The sequence below is a fragment of the Bufo gargarizans genome, chromosome 1 (assembly GCF_014858855.1).
Source record: "Bufo gargarizans isolate SCDJY-AF-19 chromosome 1, ASM1485885v1, whole genome shotgun sequence".
Classification (NCBI taxonomy): domain Eukaryota; kingdom Metazoa; phylum Chordata; class Amphibia; order Anura; family Bufonidae; genus Bufo; species Bufo gargarizans.
The window spans coordinates 315,579,898-315,598,247 of NC_058080.1; the positions used below are offsets into that span (position 1 = coordinate 315,579,898).

The 18,350-nt window shown below is 41.5% G+C and overlaps 1 protein-coding gene across 2 annotated transcripts in view; it reads left to right on the top strand.

Moving 5' to 3' along the window:
- The window catches only part of TMPRSS9 (transmembrane serine protease 9), a 239,511-nt gene that overhangs the window by 23,460 nt on the left and 197,701 nt on the right, over nucleotides 1-18,350 (top strand). For both annotated transcript variants that reach the window (XM_044305598.1, XM_044305607.1), the window contains exon 2: nucleotides 10,445-10,509. The gene's annotated coding sequence lies outside the window, so the exon portion shown is untranslated. The remainder of the gene's footprint in view (nucleotides 1-10,444; nucleotides 10,510-18,350) is intronic.

Below are 18,350 nucleotides of genomic sequence, written 5' to 3' on the forward strand. Positions count from 1 at the left end.
ATCCCATTGAGAACTTGTGGTCAATCCTCAAGAGGTGGGTGTACAAACAAAAACCCACTAATTCTGACAAACTCCAAGAAGTTATTATGAAAGAATGTTGATTGAGAGCATGCCCAGTCGAATTGCAGAGGTCCTGAAAAAGAAGGGCCAACACTGCAAATACTGACTCTTTGCATAAATGTCATGTAATTGTCGATAAAAGCCTTTAAAACGTACGAAGTGCGTGTAATTATATTTCGCTACATCACAGAAACAACTGAAACAAAGATCTAAAAGCAGTTTAGCAGCAAACTTTGTGAAAACTAATATTTGTGTCATTCTCAAACCTTTTGGCCAGGACTGTACATGATGCACACCCATGCAAGACGAGCATGGAGTTTTAAAATTTCCCCATACTGAGTACGTCCCAACTCAAATCACGGAGCCTCAATGTCAGAATCGCCTTTCCCCCCTCCCTAGCCCTTCCCGTGAACAACCAAGCCCTTTTCCCATAATGCAACGTTAACAACCAACATCTTGACTTCTCTTTTTTCGCACATAACATCGCATAACCATTGCTACTAGCTAACTCATGTTGACACATTTTCGAATCCCTCATCACTCTCGACCACTTGCCCTTTTGCGAAAAATTACTCTTTGCAGACTATACATATTCACTACATATAGCTGTTTCCCAGAAAACACAAGCGGCAACTCTCCCTCCCCTGCTTTAACTTTAAGGATACAGATGTCCCCAACAACATTTTTGTGGGAACTCAACATTATTCTCACATGTTCCCTCAGCAAAAGCCACGTTGTCATCCCCACTCTGAGTCCTGGCTTTGGGATATTTGCACCAGCTGGTTCTCTGGTGCGGTCGTCAATCTTGGAGATCCACGACTGGACTGCCTACCCTCTCTTCTTCCTCTACCAGAGAACATGCTCCTCCATAACAGACTGGTTTGATCGGTGAGGGTGTTATCTTCCTCTCCTAGTCTTTCTTGAGCCTCTTTCGGGGTAAGGAAGGTTGATTATAGATCCATCCGCTTGAAACACCCTCAAAGTTGCTGTGTATTTTAGTGTAAACTTGATCTTTTTCTTCACTAAAGTGGAACAGACATCGGAGAAAGCTCTTCTGTGTCTCGCCACTTCCACTGACTAATCGCCAAATAGCAGTAACTTGTTGCCCCGTACAATTAGCTGTTGCGGGTTACGCCGATACTTGTTAAGGATCGCTTCCTTCGCTGCGTAGTTTAAGTACTTCACAATAGTATTTCTGGGTCTAGTTTTACCCAGCTCTTGATCTTTGGGTCTTTGAGGGCCTAGTCTGTGGGCTCTTTCCACCGTAAATGAACCTTGGAGACCCAGGGCTTGAGGTATCTCTAGCTTGAGGTATCTCTATGGCACATAACTGTGACAGTTGGTTCGGAGGGATTGATTCTGGTAGCCCCACTCTCCGCAAGTTGCTTCTTCTGGAGCGGTTTTCTAAATCATCTATCTTTGCCTTTAAGGCCTTATTGCTGCGGAGCGTTTCTTTGTTTTGTATTTGAGCCTTTTCTAGCTCTTCCTCCACCATAAGGATTCTTTGTTCCAGATCCGCAATCTGGATGGTGTGTTGGGATATCTCTTGCTGTAATGGAAGCAGCGTTGTGGAGAATGTGGCTTCTAATGTGGGTTTTATATCTGGCGGCAGTAATTGTGCCACTGCAATTGGCATCTCCTTACAGGAGGAAGGTAAGTCCTGACCTGGGCTGGATGATATTTCACTGACCTCCATCGTAGCTTTGTCGGGCTCAGTGCTGCGCTGGGGAGGCTGGGAAGCTGACCTTGTCAGTCTGTGGGACTTGTCTGCCTGCTGCCGCTACCATCTTACTTCGCTGCCGCTGATTTTCCTTTTGCTGCGCGAGCGGCGATACAGGTATTCGGGGGCCTCCTCTCTGGAGAAACTTCTCCATATAGTCCCTGAGGACTCAAAGGATGTGTTTGCAGGGTTAACCGCTACTTGAATCACGGCGGCTCACCGTTATTCGGGCAGAGCCGCACAGAGCGCTCTTTACACTTGGCTGCTCAATGTGTGCACCGCATTGCTAAAGAGAGTTCATCTTCCATTTCACTGAGTTCTGAAGATGACTATGTGGAACATAGAGAGACTTCTCAGCCTGCCTCTTAACTCACTACCAAACCCTGCTTCATTATACTTATCCTAGCACGGCTTTGTTACAACCTATCTGACTGTCCATGTCTTTCTCTCCTGCACTTTTCTCTTATTTACTAAGAGCAGGGAACAGTGCTGACAGTAAGTAGAAAGTTACATAGCATACTTACTGTCTGCAGAGATACACAGAAAAACTTTTTATATGTGATGTGGCAAGAAATGGTCTTGTAAGTACAATAAAAGCACGGTGAACCTGTCTGTTTGCGAGTCTGTACTATATTTATGTCCTTTTGAAGGATGAAAAGGTTACTGTTGCCGGTCGGTTCAGGGATCGAGGAAGCTGAAAGCCAAGAATAATGAGAGATGCTCTGAGCTGCTGTAGATTTCTGGGTTCATTTGCCGCAGAAAACTGGCATGAATGAAGATATATTTGTCGTGGCTGCTGGCCATGTCCTTTCCCGTCTTTGTCACACACCCTTACTGAAAAGTGGTGAGTGCAGTGGAAAAAGTGGAAGATGCGACAATTGTTTAACCACTTCCCATCTGGGCCATTTCCCCCCTTCCTGACCAGGCCTAATTTAGCAAAACTGACATATCTCACTTTATGTGGTAATAACTTTGGAACGCCTTTACTTATCCAAGTCATTCAGAGATTGTTTTCTCGTGACACCTTGTACTTGATGATGGTCATAAATTTGAGTCAATATATTTCACCTTTACTTATGAAAAAATCCCAAATTTACTAAAGAGTTAGAAAAATTTGCAATTTTCTAAATTTCAATTTCTCTGCTTTTAAAACAGAAAGTGATGCCTCATAAAATATTTATTACTTAACATTCCCCATATGTCTACTTTATGTTGGCATCATTTTGGAATTTTTTTTTTTTTTTTTAGGACGTTAGAAGGCTTAGAAGTTTAGAAGCAATTCTTCAAATTTTTAAGAAAATTGCCAAGACCCACTTTTTAAGGACCAGTTCAGGTCTGAAGTCACTTTGTGGGGCCTACATAGTGGATACCCCCATAAATTGTAGAAACTACACCCCTCAAGTTACTTAAAACCGATTTTACAAACTTTTTTTAACCCTTTAGGCGTTCCACAAGAATTAAAGGAAAATGGAGATCAAATGTTTAAATTTCACTTTTTTGGCAGACTTTCCATTTTAATCCAATTTTTTCTATAACACATCGATGGTTAACAACCAAACAAAACTCAATATTTATTACCCAGATTCTGCGGTTTACAGAAACACCCCACATGTGGTCATAAACTGCTGTATGGGCACACGGCAGGCCGCAGAATAAAAGGAACTCCACATGTTTTTTAAATGCCATATCCCATTTGAAGCCCCCCTGATGCACTCTTACAGTAGAAACTCCCAAGACGTTATTCCATTTTGGAAATTAGGGGATAAAGTGCCTGTTTTATTGGTACTATTTTTGGGTACATATCATTTTTTTGATCATTCATTATAACACTTTATGGGGCAAGGTGACCAAAAAATTGGTTGTTTTAGCACAGTTTTTATTTATTTTTACAGTGTTCACCTGAGGGGTTCGGTCAAGTGACATTTTTATAGAGCAGATTGTTACGGATGTGGCGATACCTAATATGTATACTTTTTCTTATTTATTAAAGTTTTACACAATAATAGCATTTTTGAAACAAAAATATTATGTTTTAATGTGTCCATGTTCTGAGAGCTATATATTTTTTTTTTTTTTTAGAGATTTTCTTATATAGGGGCTCATTCTTTGCGGGATGAGGTGACTGTTTTATTGGTACCATTTTGTGGGACATATGCCTTTTTGACCACTTGGTGTTGCACTTTTTTGTGATGTAAGGTGACAAAAATTGCTTTTTTTTAAGTTATTTTATTTATTTTTTATGGTGTTTATTGGACTGGGTCGATTATGTGATATATTTATAGAGCCGACTGTCACAGACGTGGCAATACAAAATATGTCTATTTTATTTAATTTTTTCTATTTTTAACATTTATTTTTTTTCACTGTTGATTTCTCCTGTAACTTAGTAACATAGTAGCCCCAGTTACAGGAGAAATGCACCCCCTAGAGAGGATGCAATACAGAGCTGTACAGCCTCAGTGCAGTGCTAATCGAGGTCTGTGAAAGACCTCACACAGCTCCTGCACTCTCCGGTCCCGGCGGTCACATGACCGCTGGGCCAGAACAGGAAGCGCATAGCGCTTCCTGCTCTGTATGCACAGCGCTCGGTGAGCGCTGTGTATGCAGCGATCCAGAAGGCAGGGACACCTGGGCACTGTCCCTGCCTTCTCTCTGAGTTGCCCTGCTGTCACAGACAGCGGGCAACCCGATCAGCAGCTGCACGATTAGCGTGCAGCTGCAGTTTCTGAACGGACGTTCTGGAACATCCATTGAGAAATAGAAAACCACCTCCCAGACATTTATAGTCTATAGGCGGACGGGAGGTGGTTAAAAAGTCACAGTTCAAAAGTTGCTAACACATAGATTGTGACCACTTTTCAGGTGCAAAGGAGATGATAAATCTACCCCTAAGTGTAATATTAATAATAAAAAATGTATATAATAAATAATTACCAGGGGAAGCTGCATGCAAGCCTTGTTTCCCCCAAAGTAATCAATACAGTCAAAATGCAGTCCAAACGAAGTGGGTCCTACGTCTGGGACCCCCTCTGTGGTTTCCATTATGTTGTACATTTAAACCCTAGCCTTGTGTCACGTTTGGGTGTGGAAGGGAAACCCCACACTGACCATAGGAGGGAAAGGGGTGAGGGAATAAGGCCTGGAAACTAGGGTAAGGAGATGGACACCTCCTAGTAAAACCCTAATCAAAGTCTTTACTAATTTACCAGTATGAACATACCCCAGAGGTAGGTGAGTTCATACACCTGAAATACCTAGTGTCCCAAGACCCTGCTACTAATGTCAGGACTAAGACTACCTGTTCCTCCAAAAGGAAGGACAAACAGGAGTCTCCCTCAGGCCTTAATACATATGACAGGGAAATACAAAACACAAAATAACCCAAATAAAATACAAAAGGGAAAGAAAACACTTTGTGTCTATGGGAGCACCAGGAACTTAGCCGAGATCCACACACAAGCTATCCACAACTCCAACAGAAGCTATAAACCACATAGCATAGTATAGCAACAATAAATAGACAAGGTTAAATGACCATAATAGGCACACCTGGGGAAAGAAGGTGTGGCAAGCACCAGAAACAACACAGACGTCATTTGATACAAATGGAAAACATGTCAGACCAAACCACGTGTTGCCAGTCTCGCTGATCTCCTGCCACCTGTCGCAGGAATGTCCTGCACCTTGTCATTTGTACTCAATTCTGAGTACTTTTAATTACTGTTAGAAGTGGAGCATACAATACTAAAAAAATCTGGATAAGTGAAAAATAAAGACATGCCTTACCTTTTCACATAAAAAACATAAAGGTCAGGTAGGAGAGTAAACATTGGCACCATTTCTGGCTGAGTGAACTTGATACAGTCTATTTTATGGACATTTTATACTCTTATTTCACTAATTAATGTCTCTCAAGGCTGCAATGGTTAAATTATCCTGTAAAGGAGGAGTTCCCATGGGTTTTCAGTTCTCTGTCTGTTTTCAGACAAAAGCATTTGTTCCTGAAAGGATCGAGATTATAATATGGCAGCAAGAGATCCTGCCTCATCCTTTTGTCTGATGATATTTAGCTTCAAGGTCTCTTTTTATCTGAAAATAGCTTTTATTTCAAACTCCCTCCCACATAGCTGAGACGCAGACACACTGGAGCAGTGTCCTAGGCTCATGACAAAGGGGTCAGGTCGACTAAGTGACCTACCAATAGATATTTATTTAAAAGTTTCTATGAGACATCAATGGTGGAAAAAAGGCAAACATTATAAACAAAAATGCTTTGATTAGATGCATTCCTAGTCGTTTGGACTTAAATTCACTTGTAATCATCTGTGAGTCATTTATACTGTAAAAGTATAGGGCAGAACTGTATCTTATAAGTGATCCTTTGTCTATCCTTGCATTGTAGGCTATGAATGACTTCTTTGTGTTTTCTAGCTCTGAAGCTACACATGGTGATTCTCCACCTTTCCATATACTTTCCAAAAATGATTTTAGTAATATACCTAATGTTATCATTTATTTAATTCAAGTGTTAGTATCGGAGCACTGTACAAACGACAATGTTTTTTTTTCCGGGAAAACTAACGTAGTCATATTTCTGAAGTGTATTTTTTACATAAACTTTATAGCACAGGTACAGAACCTTTTGTGGTATTGGGACACATTGTCAGATTGGCCACAATTAAACTTAAATGGCTATTGCCATATAAGAAATGTGTAGCATATCTACAGTGTATGGGGTGGCTCCACTTTTGGGACTCCCATCGGGAGAATAGGAGTTGCCTGTTACCTCTCTACCTTGTCTCCTGTTTTAGGTTGCCAAGGCTAACAGACATTTATTGTATATCTTGTGTATGATAACACTTAGTTTCTGCACTGGAAGGATGTGTCCATCTTTTCACAGCTGTGTCCTGATGATTGTGGGCCACACAGAACTTCATTATGGGCTGCATTTGGCCAAAAGTTTTGTACCCTCCTATGTATTAACTGGTTTGCAGCATTATTCCTAGAGATAGGTGCAGGTCCCAGGGACCTACATTTATCAGACATTTATGGCACATCCTGTGGATATGCCATATCTGTTTGAGATGGGAATATACCTTTACGCTTTTGGTAGACCACCTTTTATCCATACAAATTTCGTGCATTGTACTGTAAGATGAGAGGCTGAGATGTTCCTGATTTAAATGATCTGTTATGAGAATCATTATTGCACATGCATCAAGATTTCAGTCCAGCTTATAGTTTGAAAGTTTGTGAGGCATTTCAGAGGAAGCATTACCAACATTTTGCTGACTTAAAGGGGTTGTCCCACAAAAAATATTATACTGTTTTGAAACAGCACCTGGATCTGAATGCTTTTGTAAATGCATGTAATTATTCATAGCCACTGATTTATTCAATAAAATCTATTTGTATAGGGCCTTCAACTGCCTCCTGAGCTGTGATAGAGAGAGCATGGACGCCCCTCCTTACTTACAGTAGAAAAGACACTCTCCTTGAGCTGCCAGCTTCATATAAATCTAACAATGAATGGGGAGATCTCTGGATCCATGTGAGGTACAGGACTGGTTCTGGCTTTGCTAGAAAGTGGTTGTCATGGACTATATGATGTCTGATTTTCATTTCTTACATTAATCATGGGATTACCCATTTTAATACCTCCAGTTCCAAACCTCATCAGCACAACTTCAGTATGCCAGAAGCTTTTTGACATAAGTTTCCATGGTTGAGCAGCTGCATGCAATCCCTACCTCACCAAGCATAATGTCAAACATTGGATGGAGTGATGTAAATCACACCACCACTGGACTCTGGAGCAGGGAAACATGTTCTGTGGAGTGATAAATCTGGCACTCTGATGGACAAGTCTGGGTTTGGAGAATGCCAGGAGAACATTATCTGCCTGACTGCATTGTGCCAACTGTAAAGTTTGTTAGAGAAGGCATAATGCAATGGGGATGTTTTTCAGCTGTTGTCCTAGATTCCTTAGTTCTAGTCAAGGGAAAACTTAAATATAAAAGGTATCACCGCATCTGAAAATGTCTGAACTATTAAAATTATTTTCCTGCGCGGTGAACACTGTAACAGAAGAAAAAACAACACATGATTTGCCATTTATAGTCGCCTTATCCTCCACAAAATTTGATTAACAGTGATCATGAAGTTGCATGTACTCCAAAAACGGTACCAATAAAAACTACATTCTGTCCTGCAAAACAAACAAGCCCTCATACAGCTCTGTAGACAGAAATATAGAAAAGTAATGGCTGTCAGAACATGGTGATCCAATGAAAATGTAGATTCTTTTCAAAGGTTTTAGCTTTTTTTGTAAAGTAATAAAACTAAATAAAAACCATACAAATTTAGTATTGCCATTATTGTATTGACCTGCAGAATAAGGATGTTATGTCATTTTTAGAACACATTAAACATTGCAATATCAAAATGTTGGCGCAATTGGTTTTTTTTTTCAATTTCACCCCACAAAAAATTGTTTTCCCGATTTCCGATACAAGACATGGTAAATTAAATGTTGCCATTCAAAAATGCATCTTGTCTTACATAAAATAGGCACTGTTCAATATGTGAAATGAAAATTTTAAAAGTTATGGCCATTGGAATATGGAAAGGAAAAATAAATAAAAAATAAAGCAAAATTGGGCCCGGTCTTTAAGGGGGTAACATAAACAGTGACATCAGGAGTTTTGATCAGTGGGGTTCCTAGTGCTGACACCCCTACCAATCATTGATCGCTGTGCCTTTTCCACTATTCTTGGCACTCCCTGAGCTAGGGAGAAGAAGCTAGGGGAATGCACCCAGTTCTCACTGTGCCCAGCTTGTTTTAAACGTATGTTTTCTCTGGCATGCTGGAGATGAAAATGAACAGATTGCGCAAGGCAATGGCACAGAAGTGTTGATCCTATAAGAGCAAGGCAATTTATAAGTTCTTCACCCTCTTATATGTAGTACTGTTAATTGGATACTGTTGTGTTGTCATACTCTTGACCCTTCACTTTATTAAACATGCCCTGGCCATTAGATCATCCGTATTGTTTACATATGTATTGATTTCCAGAATCATCAATGGCAGAAGTCAGGTTTCATTGAAGGTACCTTTTCACAGTGTGCACAAAGATCATGTGTATTACGGCTTTTGTGAAATATTAGACTCTGCGGCATTTTCTATTCACAATTATCCACTAGCAACTGGTGTATTTTAACAAAGAATATTAGTATCTTGAAGTGCTAAAACAGTTGAAGAGTACGGATTGTAAAGCTGAAACAAATGTGATATAATATGTGTTTTTGCATGTATCAAAATGTATATAGTACTATATCTGTAACTTCCTTTCATCTCTCCTGCATTTCAGTCAGAAGACAGAGTAGAAAGTATCTGCCACCAAAAAGGAATGATTTTTGGACCGTTTTCTAATTTTAAAAAATTCAATAGTACAGTGTGTTTTGAAACAGGCTGTTTGTTACCATTCTTTTACCCAAATCCATATTGATCACTGTAACTTTAACATTACTACTAATACTGTCCTGTGTTTTAAAGCTATTGAAAGGGGTTGTATACAGTCCTAGGAGACCTCAATGTGTCATACACAACGGTTCAGGGCAATTGGGGCATATTCAATTTGGTTCAAATGTATGCAGACCAAATTAAACCGAATAGCTGATTCGACCGAATCGGACCTGAAATAAATTTAGAAAAATTTGCTTGTCTCTAGTGTTTTATTGTGGCATCAGTTTTAAAAAAAATGCTAACCGTATTGTTTTCACCTTTATTAGCTAATTACCTTTCCAGAAATAGTCAGTCTGTCAACATGTTCAATTAATAACAAATTAACACTTTTACAGAGAATCCGATTCCATAGTGACAATCAATTTGTCTGATTTACTAATTTATGCCCAACATTACATTTGAGTGTAAATGCTTTTAAGGGTGGGTTCCCATCTCGTTTTATACCTCCGTTACATTTATACATTAGAAGAAAAAAAAGATACCAAAACACAGCACACCACGTTATTGTATCCTGCACAGTCCAGTAATAAAAGGTATACTTTTTTTCCCCATAATAGCATCAATCTGAGGTATCCGTTTAACGTATAATTTTTTTGTATATATTAAGCGGATGGGAAAAATGTGATGTGAACCCAGTCTTAAAGTTCATATTCCACAGCACAAATAGAAGAGCATTGTTATTCATATTGTTTCTTTATCATTTATGGGTAAATGCCAATGTACTGAGCGCTGATATGTTCTAATGTTTTATTTAATTTTTTTTTCAAAAAGTGCTCTGTTTTGAGGACAGAAAGTGATAGAAAATCCAGTGGTCAATGGCTTAACATTTTTTCACACTTAGGGTATGGCCACACATTCAGGTTTTTTAAAGCAGTTTTGGAAGCCAAAATCAGGAGTGGATCATAAAAGAAGAGAAATCATATGACTTCTCGTCTTTTTTTAATTCAGTCCTGGTTTTGTTTTCCAAAATAGACTGAACATGCAGCCCTACCCTTCAAGAGTTCACATTCGGACCAAACCTTTTGAAATAATTTGCTCATTTTCATGCAGCCAAACATGGACTTTCTTGCTATTTTAATCCCAAACCACAATCAACTGCGGATCCTGAGCTGACGTGTTTGTCTCTGTTTTTCTTGCAGTTGCCATGCAGTACAAATGAAATAACCGGAACACGCAATAGAGCTTTATATTCTCAAAGGCAAACGTAAGTCCACAAGAAAGCATGTAAGGAGAAGTGCAGTAAAATGAGTTAGAAGGACAATATACAAAAGTCAGAAAGTGGACAATCGCTTAAAAGGGTTGTGTTAAGAAGTTAACTACTTTTTTTTTAAAATAGAAAGCAGTGTGATTTCCATGGGACTGCCTTTAAGCTCCAGCAATTAGCTGTTATCCCTAGTGATGCGTCTACTGCAGCGGCAGATACGGGTCCGAAGCTACACAAATTAGATTTTTTTCATATGATCTCAAAAATAGTTCTGGATATTAAGAAAATTAAGCTATTAGAATAGACCTGTGTTGTTGTGTATGTCTAATGAAATAGAATTAAAAGGTTTTTCCAGGCTCCTAATATTGTCAACCTGTCTTCAGTATAGGTCATTGATAACCAATAGCTGGGGATTCGACACCTGGCACCCCACCAATCAACTCTTCCCTTTATGTGCTAGTAGTTTGAATAGAGCCAGAAGCACAGCTCAATTCAGAGTGAAGTGACCATGCTGGTTTACTGCAGTTCATCTTCAATTTAAGTTAGGGCTCTTTCACACTTGCGTTCTTTTCTTCCGGCATAGAGTTCCGTCGTCGGGGCTCTATGCCGGAAGAATCCTGATCGGTTTTATCCTAATGCATTCTGAATGGAGTGAAATCCGTTCAGGATGCATCAGGATGTCTTCAGTTCCGGAACGGAACGTTTTTTGGCCAGAGAAAATGCGCTTTTTGCTCCGGCCAAAAATCCTGAAGACTTGCCGCAAGGCCGGATCCGGAATGAATGCTCATTGAAAGGCATTGATCCGGATCCGGCCTTAAGCTAAACGTCGTTTCGGCGCATTGCCGGATCCGACGTTTAGCTTTTTCTGAATGGTTACCATGGCTGCCGGGACGCTAAAGTCCTGGCAGCCATGGTAAAGTGTAGTGGGGAGTGGGGGAGCAGCATACTTACCGTCCGTGCGGCTCCCGGGGTGCTCCAGAGTGACGTCAGGGCGCCCCAAGCGCATGGATCACGTGATCGCATGGCACGTCATCCATGCGGATGGGGCGCTCTGATGTCATTCTGGGGTGCCCTGGGAGCTGCACGGACTGTAAGTATACCGCTCCCCTGCTCCCCGCTCCTACTTTGGCAACCAGGACTTTAATAGCGTCCTGGGTGCCATAGTAACACTGAAAGCATTTTGAAGATCCGTCTTCAAATGCTTTCAGTACACTTGCGTTTTTCTGGATCCCCCGTGTAATTCCGGCAAGTGGAGTACACGCCAGATCCGAACAATGCAAGTGTGAATGAGGCCTTAACCCACCGACTGGATACTGATCCAGAAGATGGATCATCAATATTAGGAACCCATTAAAATCCTTTAATTGCTTGGAGTTTATGACATTATTTACAGTCTGTCCATAAATTTTTGAGTGTTGTATGACTTGATCCTATCTCTCCCAATTTAAAGGATTTTGACCAATAGTTTAATTATTCTTCAGAAAACAGGCTTATTTTTTTTTCTACTATGCGATAATGTCCGTGTACTCATCTATAGACACATTGCCAAGTAGACACTAGACAGCTTTTGTCAATCTAACTGGAGAATATTTTGACTGTTGGCTGTAGAGTGTTGTTTTGCAGCCAATAGGAATAAACTACCTGATTCCTGATATTTACCAATTAAATGACACAGATTTCTAGATTTCTGGCACTTCTACAAGCTCCAATATTCTGTACCAACATACCAACATTATAGTGAATGGGATCCGTCAGGTATTACAGCTGCAGATGTGTATGTAGCCAAAGCTAAGAATGTCTTCCATCATTTTTATAGAAGGAGATTTTGAACAAGTGATATCTCTAATGACATAAAGAATGAATATGCCTATAAATAGTCCACCTATGAGATGCACTGCTTGTGCAAATACTTACAAGGCATTTGGAAAGTCTTCAGACCCTTTCATTTTTTCACACTTGTTGCAGCCTTATGCTAAAATAAAAAAATATCAAGTTTTTTTTTTACATCAATCTTCACTCAATATCCCAGAATGAGAAAGTGAAAACATAATTTTAGAAATGTTTGCAAATTTATAAAAAAAAACAAAAAAAAACAAGGGAAAACCTGGACATAAGGATACAGACCCTTTGCTATGACACTTGAAATTAAGCTCTGGGTGTCCTCCCATATTTTATGATCATCTTTGAGATATTTCTACACCTTGATTAGCGTTCACCTGTGGTAAATCCAGTTAACTGGCCATTATCTGAAAAGATACACCTATATATGGTCTCACAGCTGACAATGCATATCAGAGCAAAAACCAAGCCATGAGGAGGAAAGAACTGCATGTAGAGCCCAGAGAACAAATCTGGAGAAGGGTACAAAAAATTTCTACTGCACTGAAAGTTCCCAAGAGCATGCCTTCATAATTTCTAAATGGAAAAAGTTTGAAACCACCAGGACTCTTTCTAGAGCAGGCCATCCTACTAAACTAAGTAACCAGGGCCTTGGTAAGCGAGGTGACCAAAAGCCCAATGGTCTCCTTGGTGGAGCTTCAAAGATCCTGTGTACAGATAGGAGAAACATCCTGAAGTTCAACCATCACTGCACCACTCTACCAATCAGGGATTTATTGCAGAGTGGCCAGAAAGAAGCCTCTCCTCAGTAAAAGACACATGAAAGTTTGCAAAAAAGCACCTAAGCGATTCCCAGGCTGTGAAAAACAAGATTCTCTGGTCTGATAAAGCCAAGTGTCATGCTAGAGGTCTGTGCCTGCCACCGTCTTGCTGTCCTGGGCATGTGCAGATGTCTCCCTTCTCTCCCTGTGTGAACTCAGACTAATGCTCAGTGAACTGTCCTTGATCACTACAAAAGTTAAACCTTTCCTTCTGCCACTGTCTAGGAGCTGGTTAAGTTGCTGATCAGTCTTCCTATTTAGCTGGGCTGTGGACAACTGTTGTCTATTCTTTAGCAACCAGCTAAGGTGTAATCTCTCGTCTGACTACCCGTATACCATAACTGTACCTTGCCTCGCTATTGATTCTTCTCCTTGCCGTCTGTGCCGAATTTGGAATTGATATCTGGATTACGCAGATACTCTGCCTGCCCCAACTATGGCATTAACAAGAATACATACATACTAAGCCTGCCTAGACTTTGGACTGCATTCAGACTACATCTTCTGTCAGATTCCATGGTGCTTTGCATCTGTGTCTCTGACCGCCCTGGTTCAGCAGCCAACTACACTAGGACTACTCCAAGAGGTAGCGGCTGGTTGGTTCCTTGCAGCGAATTCCAGATCCCTGTACAGGGGTTAAAGGGTGAATACCAGGCAACTGCCAGGAGAACACCCTTAGGTTCAGCCCAGAATCAAACTGGTTAGTTGGCAGAGTGGGTCCATGCCCACTGTCTGTTACAGTAAGCTCAGGCCATGGAACCTGCTGACCCAAACCCAAGAGGGATCTCTGAGCTATTCCAAGAGATGGATCGTCATCTGAACACTAGGAACAAATACTCTCATATCTATATAATGTTAATGCCCGCCTGAATTCTTTGACTGCTGTAGCAGCAGTACAGCGGCCTTCCATAGCAGCTCCTGCGCCTGTGCCCCCGCCACAAGCGGCTTCCATGACTGGATCTAGACTACGCTTATCTGCTCCTCTACGGTATGATGAGGATCCTAAGCAATGTGATTTTATAAACCTGTTTACTCTGCAGTTCAGGCTGCTGTCACACCAGTTTCCAACTGATTGTACCAAGGTTGCATTTATGATGTCTCACCTCTTAGGAGAGGCGCTGGCCTGGATCAACACACTGTGGGAGAGGAATTATTCCCTTACTAACCACCTAAAGGACTTCCTGAGGGTATTCGATGAGCTCGGATGTACCATTTCTGTTGCTTCCTCTCTGTTATGCGTTTGCCAGTTTATCGGTGAGCCAATGCACCATCCAGTTCAGAACACTGGCCTCAAAGCTGGGATGGAATAATGAGGCTCAAGTGGTGGCTTCTTGGGAAGGATTGGCAGGTTGGATGCATTGGTGTCTCTAGCCACACAAATCGATCTATGATTCCTGGAATGTACTGAGGAGCTCTCACATGAGTGAAGACCCCTTTGTAGAGCACCCACATTCCAGAGGTCTTTTTTCCCTCAACCCTCCACTACTATGGGTCCTGAACCCATTCAGGTGAACAGGCTTAGGTTGTCTACTGAGTAACGTTGGCATAGACAATCCAATGACCTTTGCTTTTACTATGGGGGGAAAAAAGATATTTCCTCTGTGCTTGCCCCAAAAAGCCAGTAAACTCCCAAACCTATAATCCATCAGAGGTGGCCCTAGTTGAAGACTCTTCCTCTCCAAAACGAATTACTACTGTGGAACTGTCATTTGAAGGTACACATCTCACCCTGATGACCCTCCTAGACTCTGGCTCGGCAGGAAACTTCCTGTATCAGGCCTATGTGGATCGGTACTGCGTTCCAGTGCAATGTCTCCAATTGTAAAATCAACTGACGGGAGGTCTCTTACATTCTATATACATTATATCACTGAACCTCTGGAGTGTGTGTGTACTCCATGGGGAAAATGTGACCTTCTATGTTCTGCCTGTTTCCACTAGTTCTTTGCTTCTGGGCCTTCCCTGGCTCTGTCAACATTGTCCTGTGCTGGACTAGAATTCTAGGCAGGTGTTCCACTGGGGAGAGGCTTGTCACACATGGTTTTTATCCAAGGTGCTTCCGGTCAACTACCATTCCGCCAAGTCTTCCAGGAACCACTCCATTGTCGGTACCTGAGACACGAGCTATGTCATAATACATTAAAGAGAACCTGGAGAGAGGTTTAAAGGGGTTGTCCAGTCTTTTAATATTGATGACCTATCCTCGCATCAGCGAACAGGAAAAGAGAAGGAAAATGGCACGTCCACACTGCATGCACTCTCTCCTCATACAGCCGATCGGCAGGGTTTCCGGGTGTTGTACCCAAATTGATCTGATGACCTATCCATAGGATGGTCCCATTGCTAAAAGTGGTCACTTCAACGTAATGCTCCCCTAATTCGTCCTTGTGGGTCGTTTCCTCAAAATGACAACAAGATTCTGGCTCAATGTTGGGCATCACTAATAAATGGTTGCCTGTGTAAAACTTCCAGTGCTTTTTTGTACTCTGCTCTTTCTTTCTAGTATCTGACCCCCCACCCCCATTCTCTGCACTCAGGGCTACATACTGAAATCTTATTTGAAACCTGTGTAAGGACCTTTTTTTGTTCTAATAAGTACTTGCTGAAGTAAAGCCTGTCTCCCTGTGTCTGCATACAGATCTGTCAATCACTGATATGGGGTGTGATCTTTTATTACCCTGTTGTTCAAGAGAAAGACTGCTTCCCCAAGTATCCTGTCCCGCCCTCTCAGTGTGTGTGTGTGTGTGTGTGTGTGTGTGTGTGTGTGTAAGTTTGTGTATTTGTTCTTTCAGCAAACCATTCATCCTTTCAATGAGTCCTGCTGCCAGAGGGTGATAGGGAATGTGGTAAATCCAGCACACATTATTTTCTTTGGCCCATTCTTGAATTTTGTGACCTGTAAAATAAGTGCCATATGCGTATCCAATGCATCTTCAATTGCTTAAACAGCTTCAAAATAGTCTCTTGATTTGTCTGTTTAGTAGGACAAGTGAGCAGCACTCCAGAGACGGTTTGCCTGAGTTCCTGGCACACTAGACACTTAGCCATGGTGTTCTCTACGTCTTTCAATGTCAAAGGAATTCCTTTGTGTTTTGCCCAGTTGTACGTGGCTTGAACTCCACTGTGGCCACTCTGTTCATGGACTCACCTGCTAAGGATTGTCAGCTTCTCTCTACTCACTTTTCTAACCTTTTGAGAGCTGGTCTGCAACAATATTCCCAGGTGCATTAGTGTATCCATTGACATGATCTACATAAATTGTCATTTTATTTCCTTGAGCCCAATGTTCCATACAACATGCGCCTCCACATGAGTGTTTTGCCTTTTTTTGCCCAATCAGGTTGATGCCATATGCGTATCCAAGTAGTCAGACCTTGAAAGACCTTGAAATACAGCTCAACTATCCGTGTAGCTGTACACGTCATCTTCCATTTCTTTAAGGACTATTAGTATAGCCATGAGTTCTGCTAGCTGACTTGATCCAGAATCGCCTATCTCATACAAGATAGTCTCTGTAGAGGGCTGAATAGCTCAGCTGTCCAGGAAAACCTGTTGTATGTCACCTTGGCTGAGCCATCTGTGAAACAGCACTTTTGTCTCTGTTCATCAGTTAACTGGTCACAAGAATGAGCTTCCAGGAATGGCCCTCCTCCTTCAACTTGAAGTGGAGGCTCCTAAGGTTGTTGTGATTCAAAGACCACTAAACTTGCAAGTTGTTGAGTGACAGCTGAGGGTGTCTGTCTGTTTAACCCTCCTATTTCTTGCAAATACCACTTCCACTGTTGCAAAGTCTGCTCCTGGGCAACTTGCGTACAAGCTGCAAGGCCTTCTTGATGCACCCAGTAGATTTGTGCGAACAGTGACTGGATGAAGTCCTGTAGTGGCTTCTGTTGTAAAGTTGTATAGGCTGACAAAAGTTGTTTCACCAATAGGCTGTACTTTCTTTGTACTTTCAGTGTAAACTGCTTAGACCAGAACCAAATTGGAACCTTTGGTGCTCCTGGCGTAGTAGCCTTTTGCCATAATGCAAAAGAACATGCCATGGTCAGTCACTGACATATCCAGGATGATTGGTTGGTCTGGGGGCCCTAGACGGTTATGGGCCTGAATGGCATATTTAGCATTGGGCAATGCGTCTGTCTGTGCCTTCTCCCAAGAAAAGTTACATCATAGGTCGTATTATGAGTCCCAGATGAGGCACAAATGACCTCCAGAGTCCGAACAGTCTTATTATAGCTTGAGTCTCTGTCACATTAGTAGGCTCTTTTAGGTTTGCAATAGTGTCCTGAACTGTATTGTTTTCTCTGGTCCATGCCACATCATCACAAGAAATTTCACTTGTTGGGAAGGCCTTGTCCTTTTTTATGGCCCACCCCGGGTTCAAAATCCATTCTATCAACACCACCATGATGTCATCAATGTAATGATAAATGTTGCAGGCCAAAGGTGTTGGTATATTTTCCAAATCTCTTGCTATGAGTCCACGGCAAATGGTTGGACAATGCAAATACCCTTGAAGCAATACTGTTGGTGCATATTGCTGGTCTTCCCAGGTGCAAGCAAATGGATTTTGGGAGCTCTCGTCAATTGGAATGGAGAAAAAGGCATTTGCCAAGTCAATTACTGCATGCCACTCACTCGTAGTCTGGGCAATCCTTTCCACCAAAGCAACCATATCAGAAACAGAAGCATGTAAAGGTGGATCCACCTTATTTAACTCCCTATGGTCTATGGTCATTCTGAAAGAACCATCTGGTTTCTTCACAGGGAACACCAGCAAATTCTATGGGCTTATTGCATGTCTGAAGACTCTGGACTGTAGCAATGCTTGTATTGTCACTGTGATTTCTTTATGTCCCGTTGGGATGTGGTTTTTCTTGGTGTCTTTGGGGCCAGGCTGTCCACTGGAGTCTATTTGGCATTCCCTCTCATGATAGGCTTAGTGGCTGCAATACAAAGAGTATGGATGACAGTAACAAATATATAATGCCTACCATCGGTGTCAATGATTTGGCCCCTCAAAATATCCATTCCCAAAATGTTTTATGGTAATTCCAAGATAAGCACGGCGGGATGAAACACAGGACCTCTGCCGATATGTATCTGGCAATGAACTCTGTATACAGGAGTTTAAGTACCTCTTAACCCTTCAATCAACACGCAGCTGTGTGAATGACTTTC